Source organism: Callospermophilus lateralis, chromosome 1, assembly GCF_048772815.1.
Source record: "Callospermophilus lateralis isolate mCalLat2 chromosome 1, mCalLat2.hap1, whole genome shotgun sequence".
NCBI classification, from domain to species: domain Eukaryota; kingdom Metazoa; phylum Chordata; class Mammalia; order Rodentia; family Sciuridae; genus Callospermophilus; species Callospermophilus lateralis.
The window spans coordinates 53,306,845-53,322,425 of record NC_135305.1 but is presented as its reverse complement, the minus strand read 5'-3'; positions in this window follow the sequence as shown (position 1 = coordinate 53,322,425).

Sequence of the window (15,581 nt, the reverse complement as noted above, 5' to 3'; positions counted from 1 at the left end):
CCCCCCGCCTCCTGGAGGTGAAGGATGGAACAGACATAGCTCTGGCTATCTGGGTGAAGAGGTCTGAGTTTAGAGTCAACTTGAGAGTACAGATTTGGGAATCAGAGGTGGAAATCAAATATTGTTTTACTTCTAACATGGGTTTTTAGACTGTGGTTTGATGATCAGCCTACTCCCCACCCCATTCTGCACTTCTGAACCTGGGGCCCCCCAACCAGGGAGGTCTTCATGTGTACTACAGCCCAGGCCTGACAGAGAGCGTTAGCTACACTGCTGAGATGGGACAGAGGTGGCCACCCAGAGACCTTTCCCCAGATGGTGGGTCTAGACCACTAACATGAAGACCAGCAGAGCCCAGTGATCCCCAGTTTTGCTTTGGGCAGGCAAACCAAAGAGTAAGAGAGAACTAAGAAGTAGAGGAGTTGCTTATGCTATTTTTTTCCCTGTCAAAATCAATTTTATTGAGATATACTTACGTACAATAAACCACACTCATTTTAGGTATATAGTTTTGTGAGTTCTGACAAATGAACACCCCTATAACCACCACCATAATCAAGAAATGGACTGTTTCCATCATCCCTAAAAGGTCCTTCTGCCCCTTTGTAGTAAATATCTACCCATCTCCTGCAATCACTAATTTGCTTTCTTTCATTGTAGGCTAGTTTTGCCCATTTCAATGTTTTATATAAATAAGATTTCCATGTTTGGTTTACTTCACTCAGTGGAATGAGATCCTATATAAGTAATTTTTATAGCTGATTAATATTTCATTGGTATGAGTATTGATATATATATATATGTGTGTGTGTGTGTGTGTGTGTGTGTGTGTATGTATATATACATATATATAGGTAAATATATATATATATATATTTATATATATATATCTATATATAGGTAAATGGATAAATATATATCCATTTACCTATTGATGGACATTTGAATCTACAGGTGGGAGAGGAGAAAGGCTGGGCAGTAGATTGAGTGCCATGTTTCTCGTGTGCTAATGTGCATCAGAATCACTCAAAGAACTTCTGAAAGCACAGATGCTTATTCCCATGCTCAGAGCTCCTGAGTCAGTACATCTGGAGTGGACTGAGGATCCGTGTTTCTAACAACTGATGCTGGTGTTACTGTTCCAGGGACCACACTTTGAGAACCCTATGTCTTGCATCATTTCCTTATGGAAACTGGAGGACCTGGAGGTGATGTGCATCTTTACAAGGGACTGTATGCATCACAGTCTTCATTAATACACAGCCCTATTCACTTTGACAAATATAAGCCTAGGAATGGTTTCATTGACCAACTTTACTGAGGTGTCACTTATCACCATAAATTCCCTTGTTTTAAGTACAAAATTCAATGATTTTTAGTAATTTACCAAATTGTGCCATCATCAATACAAGGCAGTTTTTAAAAATTTTTATCACTGTAGCAAGTTCCGTCACCCAGTCTATGGTCTATTCTTGTTCCCAGACTCTGGCCCAGACAGGCACTAATCTATTATCTGTCTTCATAGATTTGACTTCTGGACATTTCAAGAAAATGGAGTCATGCAATATGTGTTTTTGTGTGTGTGTCTGGCTTCTTTAATTTTTAGCACAATATTTTGAGGGTCTTTCACATTGTGGTGTACATTAAAATTTTTTAAAACATTACTGAATAATGTTCAATTTAATTGTATAAACCTACCATTTAATTGTATTTCATTTTGTTTATCCATTTATTGTTCATGAACATTGGGGTTGTTTTTGGCTCTTATGACTAATGCTTCTCTGGACAGTCATGTCTGAGGCTTTGTGTAGACACAGGTTTTCATTTCTTTGGGGCACATGCCTAGCCATGGAATAACTAGGTCATATGATAAATTTACATTTAACAGTTAAGGAAACAGCCAGACTGTTTTTCAAAGTAGCTGTGCCATTTTATATTCCCACCAGCTGTATCTGAGGGGTCTATTTTCTCTAGATATTTTTTGATGAGAGGAATAGAATTTGAGAGACACCAGTGGGCTGTGTAAAGAAATGTATTAAAAATTCTGTTCATTGACTACTTTAAGTGCACACACGATAGTGTGGGAACAAGTTGTTCCTTTACACTGGCTTCCATCTTGACTGCACATTAAAATCATTTGGAGAACTTGAAAAATTGTGATGCCTAAGCCGCAGCTCAGAACATAATGAGACTCTGTGGGGCTGAGTGGGCAGGCAGCAGGCCTGTAAGACTCCCCAGGTGGCTTGCTGAGAACCTTTGATTAAAAAGAAAATTTCTTTTGTTGAGTCATCTACTGAGATAATGAGCATCAGAGTTACAGCTGAAGAAAGACATTGTCTATAGGATAAACCGAGCTGGTCTGGAGAAATTTTATGGCTATAGAAGGAACAAAGGATGTACTGTCTGGCAAATAGCAGCTTCTGTAATTACCCTCATATACTTTTTGTGGTGTTATTTCAAAGTTTTTGACCATAAAGTGGAGGACAGAAGATGATAACTGAAGGAGGTGCATGGGACAGGGAATAAGAGGTGTCAAAGGTCTGATTCAAGAGAGACTTGAGTTGTTTAAATGTCAAAAGACATCCAGTGGAGCAGGGAGCAGGGATAACTAATGGGTGAGAATCCACCAAGGAGGAAGAGGCTTCCAAACCCAGGCAGAAAGTCTGGCCTTACACAGGAGGAAGGACAGCTCATCTGCTTTAACAGAAGAAAGAGGTGGCACTAGGGTACTGTGGTGCAGGGAAGCCAAGGGGAGCAGGGAAACAGCCCAAGCCAGGGGCCCCCAGTCAAAGCCCAGGGACTTGCAGGAGAGAAGGGACACCGGAGGCTAAGCGAGGAGCCAGGCCAGGGAATGGAGACCCAAGGGCAGAGGCTGGGGCAGGGGGCTCAGGACAGTGGACAGGGCTGGGGAGGGAAGGCAGGGGATCCAGCAGGAAGGAGGCAGGCTCAAGGGCAAGGGCCACTGCCAGGTGTCTGGGTTCCTGGAGCAGGACCAAGGGCCCAGGGAGAGCACGAGGGGCAGGGCTCTGTTTCCCATAAAGCTCCATGGCCTAGATGAGACTTGAACGCCAGGGACCGGGCCAAGGAGGCCTGGCAAAGGATGGGGGCCAGGAGGAGGGCAGGAGGGCACATTTGGGTGCAAAGAGGGGAGAGAAGCAGGACCCAAACAAAAAGCACAGGCAAGAGATCTACCTGATGGATCCAGGTTGAGGTACCCAAGGAGTAGGAAGCTTACCGCCTGTGCTAGGGGGATGGGAGATGGGGAAGGGGAGGAAGAGGCTGTGTGAGGATGAGGAGAAACCTGTCAGAGCAAGGGGCACTGAGGGGAGCAGCTAGAAGACCGAAGAAGTGACCCCCAGGTTAAGAACCTACAGGAAGCGACATCACATTACGCAAGGCGACTCTAGGAATGCCGTCAGAGATTAGGGCAAGCGGCCAAGCCAGAGGACTGGAGCACCAGGAAGGGTCAGGGTTAGGGAGGGCTGGGTTGGGGTAGGGGGCAGCATGCAAGGTGAGAGGGCAGGAAGGAAGGGAGGGGATTTCGCAGGCCAAGATCGGGCAATGCCCACGTCTACTGCCAGGTGTCAGGCTTCTGGCAGCCAAGGGGGCCCAGGTGAGGGGCAGGGCTGTGTTTCCCATAGGGAGCCTTCAGGGCGCAGAGGCCAGCCAATTTCAGTCCTCAGCCTCAGGTGACTAGATCCTCAGAGAGGGACCGGGACCAAAGGAGGGCCAAAGCTGGGCACTGTGTGGGGATACCTTGCGTGCAGAAGCGGGAGATGGGGTGGCTGGGTGAGTGGGGAGCCAGGACCCATTGGAGGAGCCCAGGCTAGGGAGAAGCAGGGGCAGCGGAGGGTCCGGGCAGTGCCAGGATACCACAGCACAAGGGGAACAGAGGGCAGGCCCAGGAGGGGGTGTGAGCCAGGTGCCTGAAATCAAGGGACAGGGAAAGGAACAGGGTTCTCCAGAAGGGTGGCAGGGGGCTCAAGCAAGGAGCCAGGCCCAGGAATGGAGAGCCATGTGCCAGGGCCCTGGCAGGCCTGGGGAGGGGAGGGAGGGCAGAGAGGGGAGCGGGTGGCGCAGGGGCAGGAAGGCTCAAGGCCCAGGTCCACTGCTGGGTATCAGGGTTGGGGAGCAGGGCCCGGGCTGAGGGAGGCTAAAGGGCCCAGGCAAGGGGCAGGGCTAGGGCCAAGAGGCCAGGTCCGCTCTCCTGGCCCAGGTGAGCATCCTGGGAAAGGGATCCGGAAAGGAGGCCTGGCAGGGACAGGGACAAAAGGAGGGCCAAAGGAGGGCACAGTGGCAAGGGCCGGAGGTCAGGTGCTGGTGGGGTGGGGGCCAGGACCCCAGCAAGGAGCCCAGGCTAGGGACCTAGGAGGGCCCATGCCAAGGGCGGGGGGCACTAGTGGATTGTAGTGCAGGAAAACCAAGAGGAGCAGGGCAGTGGCCCAAGCAAGGAGCCCGCAGTCAAGGCCCAGGGAGGCGCAGGGCAATAAGGGCCACCGGAGGCTTGAAGGAGGAGCCAGGCCAGGGAATGCAGAGCCAAGGGCTGGAGAGTGAAGGCAAGGGATCTGATCCGGCAGGAGGCAGGCAGCTCCAGGCCCAGCGCTATGGCCAGGGATCAGGGTTCCGGATGCGGGACCAAGGGCCCAGGGAGAGCAAGGGGCCAGTTGTGGAGCAGGGCTTGGTTTCCCATAAGGTGCGCTGGCCCAGAGGAGGATCCTGGGCCAGGAACCTGGCAAAGGGGGCCTGGCAAGGGATGGGGGCCAGAGGAGGGGACAGGAGGGCTCCGCACGGGGTCTCGCGGTGGGTGCAGAGAGGCGCAAGGAGCCCAGGCTAGGGACCCAAAGAGCAGGGAGGCCACTGGAGGGGAAAGCGGGCAAGGGGAGGAAGGGGCGGCTCGGGGACGAGGAGACAGCGGGTGGGCAGCGCAAGGGGCCCCAGGGGAGCGCAGTAGGGGGCCTAAGCAAGCAGCCCCCGAGAAACGCTGCGCCACACGACGACTGCGGTCAGGGGCCCAGGTCAGGGGCCCAGGCGGAGCCAGGCCCGGGGACTAGAGTGCAAAGGGTCAGGGTTAATATTTTTTAGTATTGATGGGCCTTTATTTTATTCAAGTGCTGAGAATTGAACCCAGTGCTTCAGACTTGTGAGGCATGCCCTCTACCACTGAGCCACAACCCCAGCCCCAGGCTTTAAGATTTTTTTTTTTTCCAAGGATGTGTATGCCTCTATGTGTCCATTTACAATGGATACAAATGAAGACTGCTCTGCTTCTGTTGGGGTATAAATGGCAGATAATTGTAGCTTATATTTCTACAGTTTTTGTTATTTTAGAATGGCCTATAAAGTGCTTTGTATTTGGTCATTCTATTAACTTGAGAGCAAGTAGAAATTCTTCTGTTCTTTTTTCTTTTCTTCTCTCTCTCTCTCTCTCTCTTTTTTGGTACTGGGGATTAAACCCAGAGGCACTTAACCAGGGAGCCACATCCCCAGCCTCCCCTCCTTTTTTAATTTTTATTTTTTAGTTGTATATGAACACAATATCTTTATTTATTTTTATGTGGTGCTGAGGGTCGAACCCAGGGCCTTGCATGTATGAGGCAAGCCCTCTACTGCTGAGCTGTAGCCCAACATGCCCAACCCTTTTTTATTTTAAATTTTGTGACAGTGTCTTGATTGCTCAGGTCCTGGCTAATTGCTGGGGGTGGTCTCAAACTTGTGATTCTCCTTTCTCAGCCTCCTGAGTCATTGGGAATACAGGCATGTGCCACTGGGCCTGGCATGAATAATAATTATTAATAGTAATTAATTATTAATGTAGCAAATTTATAAGAAGAGAAAGTAGGTAGGCCCAGTGGCACATGCTTATAATACCAGTGACTTGTGAAGCTGAGACAGGAGGATTACAAAAAGACCAGCCTCAGCAACTTAGCAAAGCCTTAAGCAACTTAATATTGCTGTCTCAGAATAAAAAATCAAAAAGGCAGGGGATATAGTTCAGTGGTAAAGACCCCTGGGTTAAGTCCTCAGTACAAACAAATAAACAAGAAAAGATAAGGAATGAGCCCTAAGTTTTCTTAGTTTTTAAAAAATTATTATTTATTTATTTTTGCATTACAATTCTTAATACACCTTTATACCACAATTTATCATATCTCTGATTGTATATAAGGTATGTTGACACCAAATTCACATCTTCATACATTATTTTGTATAATGATGAGGGTCTCCTTTCACCACTTATTTTTTTAAAAAGTGTTTTGAGTTATAGTTGGACACAGTACCTTTATTTCATTTATTCATTTATTTATTTGATGCTGAGGATTGAACACAGTTCCTCACACATGCTAGGCAAGCACTCTACCATTGAGCTACAACCCCATCTCTTTTTATAGTTTTTGACCTAACAATTTTTTAACCTTTTAGAATGATTCCATATATACTTTTTCATTTGCAAATCAAAATTTTTACTTAAAATATAATTTAGGTTACCCGAGTGATGTACACATTTTATGAAAACATTTGTTGTGTAAACAAAACTTTAATAATCAATTAATATGTACATATTAAACCCTCAGTTTATGGTTCAAGACAATAGTGGTGATGATGACGACGATGACAATGAGGATGACGATGATGACTACGACAACAAAGGCAAGGAAGAGGATGAAGTCTGATTTTAGTTGAGAGCATGCTCTGTGGCCAGGAATAGAGGTTGGTGCTTTCCTATGGTCCCAACTATTATGGAGGCTGAGTTGAGACCAGAGTGGGCAATTTAGAGAGCCCTGTTTCAAAATTTAAAAAGCCTGGGGGTGTAGCTTAAGGATACTGTGTTCCTTTGTTCAATCCCCAGTCCCAGTCAGGGTGTGGGGAAAGAACAGCTGATGGAAGTAGATTGTTTGAATTTGAATTCCTGGCTCTTACTCTTATTGACTGTGTTGTCCCAAGGAAGTTACTTAACCTCTGGACTTTAATTTCCTTATCTATGAGAGGTGATTATCATCATCATCATCATCTCATAGGCCAGTTATGAGGATCAAATGAATTAATATCTGCACCCTTTTAAAATAGTATCTAGCATGCAAATTCTTGGTGAATTAGAATAGTGCCTAGCATACAGAATGCACAAAGTTACTATTTATTAAACAAAGCAATGATAATGAATATTCACTACAAACTTACTCTGTGCCTGTTTCCAAATTTAGTACTTTGAACACATTATTGCTTTTCATTCTCCCAGAATCCTTTATGAAGGATAGAGATTCAGGTTACAGATGAGGAAAGCTGAAACCCAGAATGTTTAAATAATTTGTCCAAAGTGACACAGCTTGTGTGTAGCAGAATTGAGGCTGAGTTAGCTTATCTCTATCTAGAAGTTATATTAATACCCACTGCATGTCTTTGTTGCATTTAAACCATTTTACTATTGATTTTTAATATCCACTGCATGTCCTTGTTGCATTTAAACCATTTTACTATTGATCCAGTTGATTCTGTACAATTTGGGATCCTCTGTAACCTCAACGAGCTTCATAAATATTCAACTTTGTCAATCTCTTCTAACTTTTTTGTAACAATTCAGATAAATCTTAATTTATTCATGTCTTTTTTATATCAAGGTATACACATTTTTTTGAAGCACTTTCTCTCTATGCTGTCCAGGAAGTCCTCAAATTTATAATCTTCCTACCTCAGCTCTCTGTGTAGATGGTATTTCAGACATGTCCCACCATGCCTGGCTAGAAATATATTTAATGCCAAACAAAATAACATAGCTGTTTTTAATAAGCATATAAGGATAACAAAGATGTTTTTAGGCTCACAAATATTCTGACTCTGCTAATAAGGAGATTACTTGAATTATTTAATCTATTACTTTGGTGACTAAATATTTTATTTATTTGACCTCAGATTGAATCTTTCTGAAGTAGAGCAAGGCGAGAGGTACCAAGAATTGAACCCAAGGGTGCTTAACCACTAACCCATATCCACAGCCACTCCCCAGCATTTATTTTTACTTTTATTTATTTATTTATTTTGGTATCAGGGATTGAATTCAGGGGCACTCAACCACTGAGCCACATCCCCAGCCCTATTTTGTATTTTATTTGGAGACAGGGTTTCACTGAGTTGCTTAGTGACTCACCATTGCTGAGTCTTTGAACTGGTGATCCTCCCGAGCTGCTGGAATTAGAGGCATGAGCCACCTTGCTGGCCCCCACACCCCTTTTTATGTTATTATATTTTTAATATTTTTTAGATGTTGATGAACCTTTATTTTACTCATTTATTTATATGTGATGCTGAGAATCGAACCCAGTGTGTCAAATATGCTAGGCAAGTGCTCTGCCACTGAGCCAGAACCCATCCCTCTTTTTTATGTTATTTTGAGTCAAGGTCTCCCTAATTGCTGTGGGCCTTGCTAAGTTCCTAAGGCTGACTTCAAACTTGCAATCCTCCTATTTTAGCCTCTTGAGTAACTGGGATGGTATACCCATGTGATCACACCTAGGAAAGTCCATATTTTTCAACAAACAATAGGATCATTATGAGGCTCTTGAAACATCAAAAGGTAAACATACAGCCATGTATTTCAGTACTTTGAATTTTTTTTCTTTGCTAAGAATTAAACCCAACATTTTGTGCATGCTAGGCTAGAGTGGCACCCCCTTCCTCCACAGAAAAGTCTTAACTAGGCTTCTCCAGAAATCTTCACCATGGCTGATTTTAGGACTGTCAGCAAAAGAGTCTCTGCAAAAGAGTCCAATGTAGATAAACTTCCTATTTTTTACTTGGCCACTGGCCAAGAAGATACCAGCACTCCAGTTGCTGGGAATCCCCTTATTAGTTTTTCACAAACATATCCAGTATAGTATTTTGTAGAAATGTACAATCAAGGCTCTGGCCTTGAGCTGGGGATTCACAGAGATGTTTACATTTTTAAGATGAGTTCCCAACTGGGCTCCATGGTAACAACTAGCAGGAGGGGGAAAGAAAGGGGAGAAGAAGCTCTCCCTTTCTCAGGTGTTGTCCTTGAAGGGTTTACTTGCCCAAAACAGGAAAAGAAAAAGCTGCTTTTATGTGAACTTCTGCAGACTGTGAACTTCTGAGCCCCTCCCCTTACGTGCTGGGTATGAAACTCTGAAACTACCTGAACTCGAGGTTCAGGAGATTAATTGATTATAGCGAAAACTGTGCCCTCTGAGCCTGGCTGCAGCCAAATAAAACTGTTTCCTGCTATCTTCGGTGCCTTGCTTCGTTTGTTTCTACAACAAGGCAAGTGCTCTACCAATGAACTACACCCCTAGCGCAGCTTTTTTTTTTTTTCACTGTCAGAAATTTCTGAGTCATAACCCTTTTGACTCAGTTATGCTGAGTAACGTGGTTTCCTAGTACAGGTAGATCAGTCTGAAATTCATTCTAACCCTGGCTTTCTGCAATCATTCCTTTGTAACATATTTTACTTCAAAACTTTTTAGTCCAGAGAGCTTACATTATTTGAGAGTATGGCCTCATCAGGGAACCATTAAAATCTTCTTGGAGGTGGGAGACTCAGTCTTCATTGCACAAAGATGGGGTAGGATGTTAGATCAGATACTTGGGAAAGAGTTTCAGGGTGCATCTTCATCCACTGAGTGAGTAAAGGTTCCCATGAAACTTTGGTCAAATGTGGACTTTCTGAGATCATCCACTCTGGAGTCAGTTCTCTTTGAATCCCAGCTCTAATGCTTGCTTTGATAAATCACTTAGTAAGCCTCTATTGCTCAGTGTTTAATCTGTAATATTGGGGTAATAAATGAACCTTAATCATAGTTTTTTTAATCAAGATTAAATGCTTAAACATGTAAACAGTCCAAGAATTGTGCCTTGCAAATATTGAACATTATTTTTATTATTGTTTCTTCTAAGCAAATAAACCACCCCAGGTCCTCCATCCTCTTAATAGGCATTTGCTTTGTGCTCTAGAGGGTTTGAACTGACTTGATGATGCTGTTTCATTCCAGGACATTTGTGAGGAAGTTAGGGTTAGTTAGGGCTCTTGTTGGTGACTAAGAAGCTGAGAAAACTTACTATAACACTTAATGGATTATACCAGGTCTTACCTGTTCCCTTATGCCTCTCCTTACAGCTGACTCCTGTCAAGAGGCTCTGTATTACTCCAGGACTGATGCTGATCCTGAGCAAAAGGAACTTGACCAGCTCTTGTCTGACATGCTATTCATGAATAAGCCATCTCACAGATAACCTGTCCTGGCTAGCCACACTTGTGCTCTGTTCCCCATGTCTGTGATCTTCCCAGAGCTTGGTTATTCCATCCCAGTTCCTGATTTACCCTGTTCCTATTCCCCACTCCTACCCCTAATCTTCCTAAATACCTATTGAGCCACTAGGTCTCCACTAGTCTGCTGATTCCCCAAACTCCTCCTTGTTCCATACCTGAAACTCTGAGCACTTTGCTCATAGGTTGTAATGTCACTGTGACCATTCCGTCTTTTGAACACTTTCCTATTCCAATAAGCCTGCCTACACTGCCTCATCTGTGGACTATCTTGTCTGCCTATAACATTAGACTTTATCTTGGTGTTTAAAACAGTGGGTTGTCTTCACCTTCATCTGCTTCTTGATACTGTTGTTTCATTTAAGTGGGTAGAAATGCTATGTGTTAACCAAAACTCATTTCTTCTGCCTTGTGAGTGTAGAGTTAAACTACATGTTCTAACTTCCCTTACAATTAGATTTGGTCATGTCACTGAAATCCAACTGAAGGAATGTGGGCAGAAATGATGTCTTGCCTTCGTTTGAGCCCCCACCTTCTCTCTCTTCCCCTATGGATTGTCTAGATAAAGGGTTTGAATAGAGGGCTCCAAGGCCATACAAGAAGACAGAGGCAGGGTGCAAGGAGCCTGGTTCTCTGAATGATGGCAGACAAGACTGCCTACTGACTAGGAATTTCCACGCTGATCTTTATGTGAATGAGAAATAAACTTTTATTTTGCTAAGTCACTTTTAATATTTTTAATATTCTATATAATTGAATGTTACCCCATTTTGTATTGTGGGCCTGTCTAAATCCAATTCTCAGCTATTCTCTAATTTTCCTGTCTAGTTTTGCTACAATTTTCCAGGCAGACCTGACTCAATTCTCTTCCAAAGTAAAATACTTCAAAGGTACTTCTTTAATCCATGATCCTCAAGCTTTAACTGACATGGGTGTATTCAACTTTTCCATACCCCTTAAATAATCATATAATCATGAATCTTAGACCCCTTTCGAAACCTACAGCTGATCTCCCCAAAAACAAAAATAAAAGAACAGGAAGCCCATAAACACAAACATGTGTTTAAATTGCCTGAGAGTTCAGAGATCCCTGAAGTTAACAGAGCCCATGCTCTAGGTGTAAACAATGACAAAAGTCAGTTTTTACTAGTTCTTCCACACTGGGTTGCCCTGTCTTCAGAATTACATGAAAGCATTCGAGAGTCAGGGTCTTGCTAAATTGCCCAGGCTGGGCTTGAACTTGCTACCCTCCTGCCTTGACCTCCATAGTTACTGTGACTACAGATGTGCACCCTCATGCCCAGCTCATGTATCTATTTCATTAGTGAGGTTGAACCTTTAAAGGCTGATAATCAATCACTTGAATTTTCCTCCCTTCTGAATTGCCTGTTCATTTTCTTTGCCCATGTTTTTATTGTGGTATTTGTCTTTAAGAACTCTTTATACATTAATGATACCAAGTATTTGCCACAAATATTGAAGATTTTATTCCCTTATATTGTTGTCATATTTTCCAAAACTATTTCTTTCTTCCTTCCTACCTTCCTTCCTTGTTTTCTTTATCTTAATTTCCCTGGCTAATAATCTTTTTAATATTTTTTATCAATATGCATCTGTTCTCATAACTGTGATTGATGTAATGTGGTGCATATAAGTATTCAATTTATGAGCTGTTTGCAAGGAAGTGGCTAACACACTGCAGCAGTAGGAACAATTGCTGCTGCAATAATGATAATAATAATAGTGGCTATGAGAGCAGCAAGAAAACATTTGAGACTAAGTAATATTAATTCATCATTGGATATAGATAAGACATTATGCTATGGACAAGTAGGAGACCTAGAATCCATCCATGAGTTTGTTGTTTTAAAATTATGGTTGCAATAATATTTAAAGTGATATTATGGGTAGAATAATAAGGGGCTTCATTTCCTTGAAGGGTAACTTTACAGGGGCATGGTTCATGGTGAAATAATTGTCTTCTCATTTAAGGCAAGCACCTGCATGCTTTCTTGACAAAGGGCCAGAAAATAAATATTGTTGGCTTTGTGGGCATATGATATCTGTCACAATTATTGAATTCTGCTATTAAGGCATGGAAGTAGCCACAGTCAATATGTAAATGAACGGATGTGTCTGGGATCCAATAAATCTTTATTTGCAAAATGTGGCCCATGGGAATGGGTTTATTGACTTCTGTTTTTTTTTTTTTCTTTTTTTCATTTTCTTTTTAATTATTATTATTTTTTAAATTTTTTTTTGTAAACCCTGTGTGGCTCAGGCCCCTGGGGATGGGGTCACCATTTTTGAGGGCTGCCTCTGTTAGAGTCTGTAAACAAGTCTGGATGGTGCCTGGCAAAATGCCAGAGGGAGTAATTTGTGAAGTAACAAAAGCGAGCCATTAAGTGTGGAGATTCCTTATTGGTTGACTGCTGTATCTAGTTTATGCTAATTAAGATAAGCTGTGTGGAATGTATAAATACCTCTGTTGTATTACAATAAACAGCTCCCACTCCTGCTGTATCAATCTACACAAGTTGTTCGTCACCGCCCCCCCCCCTCCCCCTGGTTATTTTGCTGCAGCCGGACTGAGGAATGCCTCTGACTTGAGGATGAAATGGGTGAAACCACTTTGTCCTCTATCTCATCATCAAACCATTGTGCATTGGACTGGTGGTTAGAGGCACAGGCTTGGGGACCAGACCACATGTGTTCAAAGCCCAGCCATGACAAAAACCAGCTGTGTGACCTTGGATCAATTGCTTTACATTTCCATGCCTCAGTTTTCTCCTCTGCACAACAGGGAATGGTGATGACATCCTGCCTTTGAGGCTGTGGTGGAGATTAAATGGATTAAGACAGAGAATGCAGAAGTGGGCCTGGCACATGTAGTGCTTGGTACAGGAAACCCACGACTGTGTCCTGAGCATCTGCCAAAGATAGGGCCTACACCTGGTGAAAGGTGTTTCACAAATCATTGCTCTGGCCCCTAAGAATTCGACATGGGTGGGGAGTATTGTTACCCTGTTCTCCAGACTAGGAAAGGAGACTTGAACAAGAAGGGTCACAGGGGTGTCCTGCAGTGGCAGAACAGAATACAGTGATGGTTTTATTTTTAAATCACTCGTTCTCAAGTAGGTGGAATTTTGCAAACCTTCTGCCCACCAAGAGGACTCATGGCAATATTTGGAGACATTTCTTGTTGTCACAACTTGGAGAACACAAAAGCTTTGCTATTTGGCTGCAAGGGGTGGAGCCCTGGTACGCTGCTCAGGCATCCTTCCATGCACAGGACAACTCCATCCTATGAAGGATGCTTCCAGCCATCACAGCAGCAGTGCTAAGGTGGAGAAGCCCTGTACTAAATACACTGCTTCATCAGTATTTCCTCAGAAAAGGACCCCAGTGTAAGTTGATAATTTGGGAGGTGATGCTAGAAGCATGGGTATCAGGGAGGTCAAGTGAAACAGGGTAGTAAAGATCAAGAGTAGAGGGCTATTACCGAGCAGGTTTCCATGAGAGGCAACTGTGCCTAATCTTCTTGGGGACCCCTGAGGGGCTTTGCAAAGCATGCTTGTTTCAGAGCTTGCTCACCTGAGGTGCCAGGGAGCTGGGGATTTACACACAAACACTGTCAGCCATGGGCTGAGGGATGCCCCAGGGAGATGCTGATTTTCTGACACTTCCAACATGCCTCACTGATGGGAAGAAGGAGCCTGGTGGCCAGAAAACCTTTCAGGTAAAGGTTTTTCTCTGAGGTGGGGAGCTGCAATTAAAAACTATACCCAGAATGGAAAGTGCCAAGGACTGTGGGTTTTCACAGCTGGCCTTTTCTTCTGGCCACACTGATTCCCAACAGGTAAACATGAATATACCCCAAATGAGCATCCAGCATCCAGCCTTGCCTTCAGCAAGAGCGAGCAAATTATTTGTTGGATGAAATCTGCAGGAAGCATTTCCTGGGAAGAGCTTCAGGGGATCTGGCCTTCACCGATTAGCAGGCTCACCAGTGGGGTATCATGATGCATGTCAACCTTAGGAGTGGGAACCCAGGTTTTGGGAAATAGAACAGAAGCCAGCTCCACATCCTGGGGAACTTCATTCTCATAGATGAAGCATATTCAACACTGGGGCAAAACAGTCTTGATATGGAGCCAGGGCTACTTGAGAGACCTGTTACCACGGGGAGGCTGGGAGGGCTCAAAGCCTGATGCTGGTCAGCAAGGACATGCTAGTGGCTCTGTAACACCTGGGTGAGGTGGGCACACAAGGCGTTGGTCCTAATTGGCCATGAAAGAATATCATGAGTGAAAGTACAGTCTAACCCAAGAGACATAATACCTGACCCCCAAGCCTGCTCTGCACCCCAAGTGGTGCTTGGCCATGAATGAAAGCCAGGAAAGTAAGGAACCTGGCTCCATGAGCCTACCCTTGTCAGGGAGAACATCTGTCTGCTTTCCAAAGAGCATCTCACTGCTCAGCGCATGATCTCTTATCCAAATGGAGGTGCAGGGACACTGTCCATCAAATGGGATCAACATGGCTGCAGAGGGATCAACAAATGAGTTTAACAGAGAGAAGCTGGAACTCAATACTGATGTAACAGCCTCCCAGAGAGTGCCACCTAAGTGCTAGGCCCCCTTCTGTGTGCTTTTCAAAGATTTATTCATTGTATTCATATAGCACCCCCACGATCATGATGAGCTGCCATTGGCGAAGCACCTCTTTACAGCAGTCACCAAGCAGACCGTGTGGCATCTACATCCATAATTCTATATTGATGAATCTAAATTGAAGATTTGATATTGATGAATTTATATCAATACAAGGTTATTAATGAATCTATATCTGTGAAATGAGATATTGAAAAATTGATATCAATTAATCTACATCAATGAATATACATCAATGAATCAATATCACTGAATGTGTATCAATGTATCATATCAATGAATCTATATTAATGAATTGATATTGATTTATCAATATTGATGACTATATGAATGAATCTACATGAATAAAATGATATCAATGAATCTCCTTCAGAGAATCTATATCACTTAATCAATATTGATAAATCTGTATCAATGATACTGATATTAAAATATCAATATCAAATGTTATATGATGAATTGTTATGAATGAATCATTATCAATTCATTGATCTCAAAGAGTCAATATTGGGCTGGGGTTGTAGCTCAGTGGAAGAGCACTTGCCTAGCATGTGTGAAGCACTGGGTTTTATTCTCAGCACCATATATAAATAAATAAAATAAAGGTCCATCAACAACTAAACAAAACATATTAA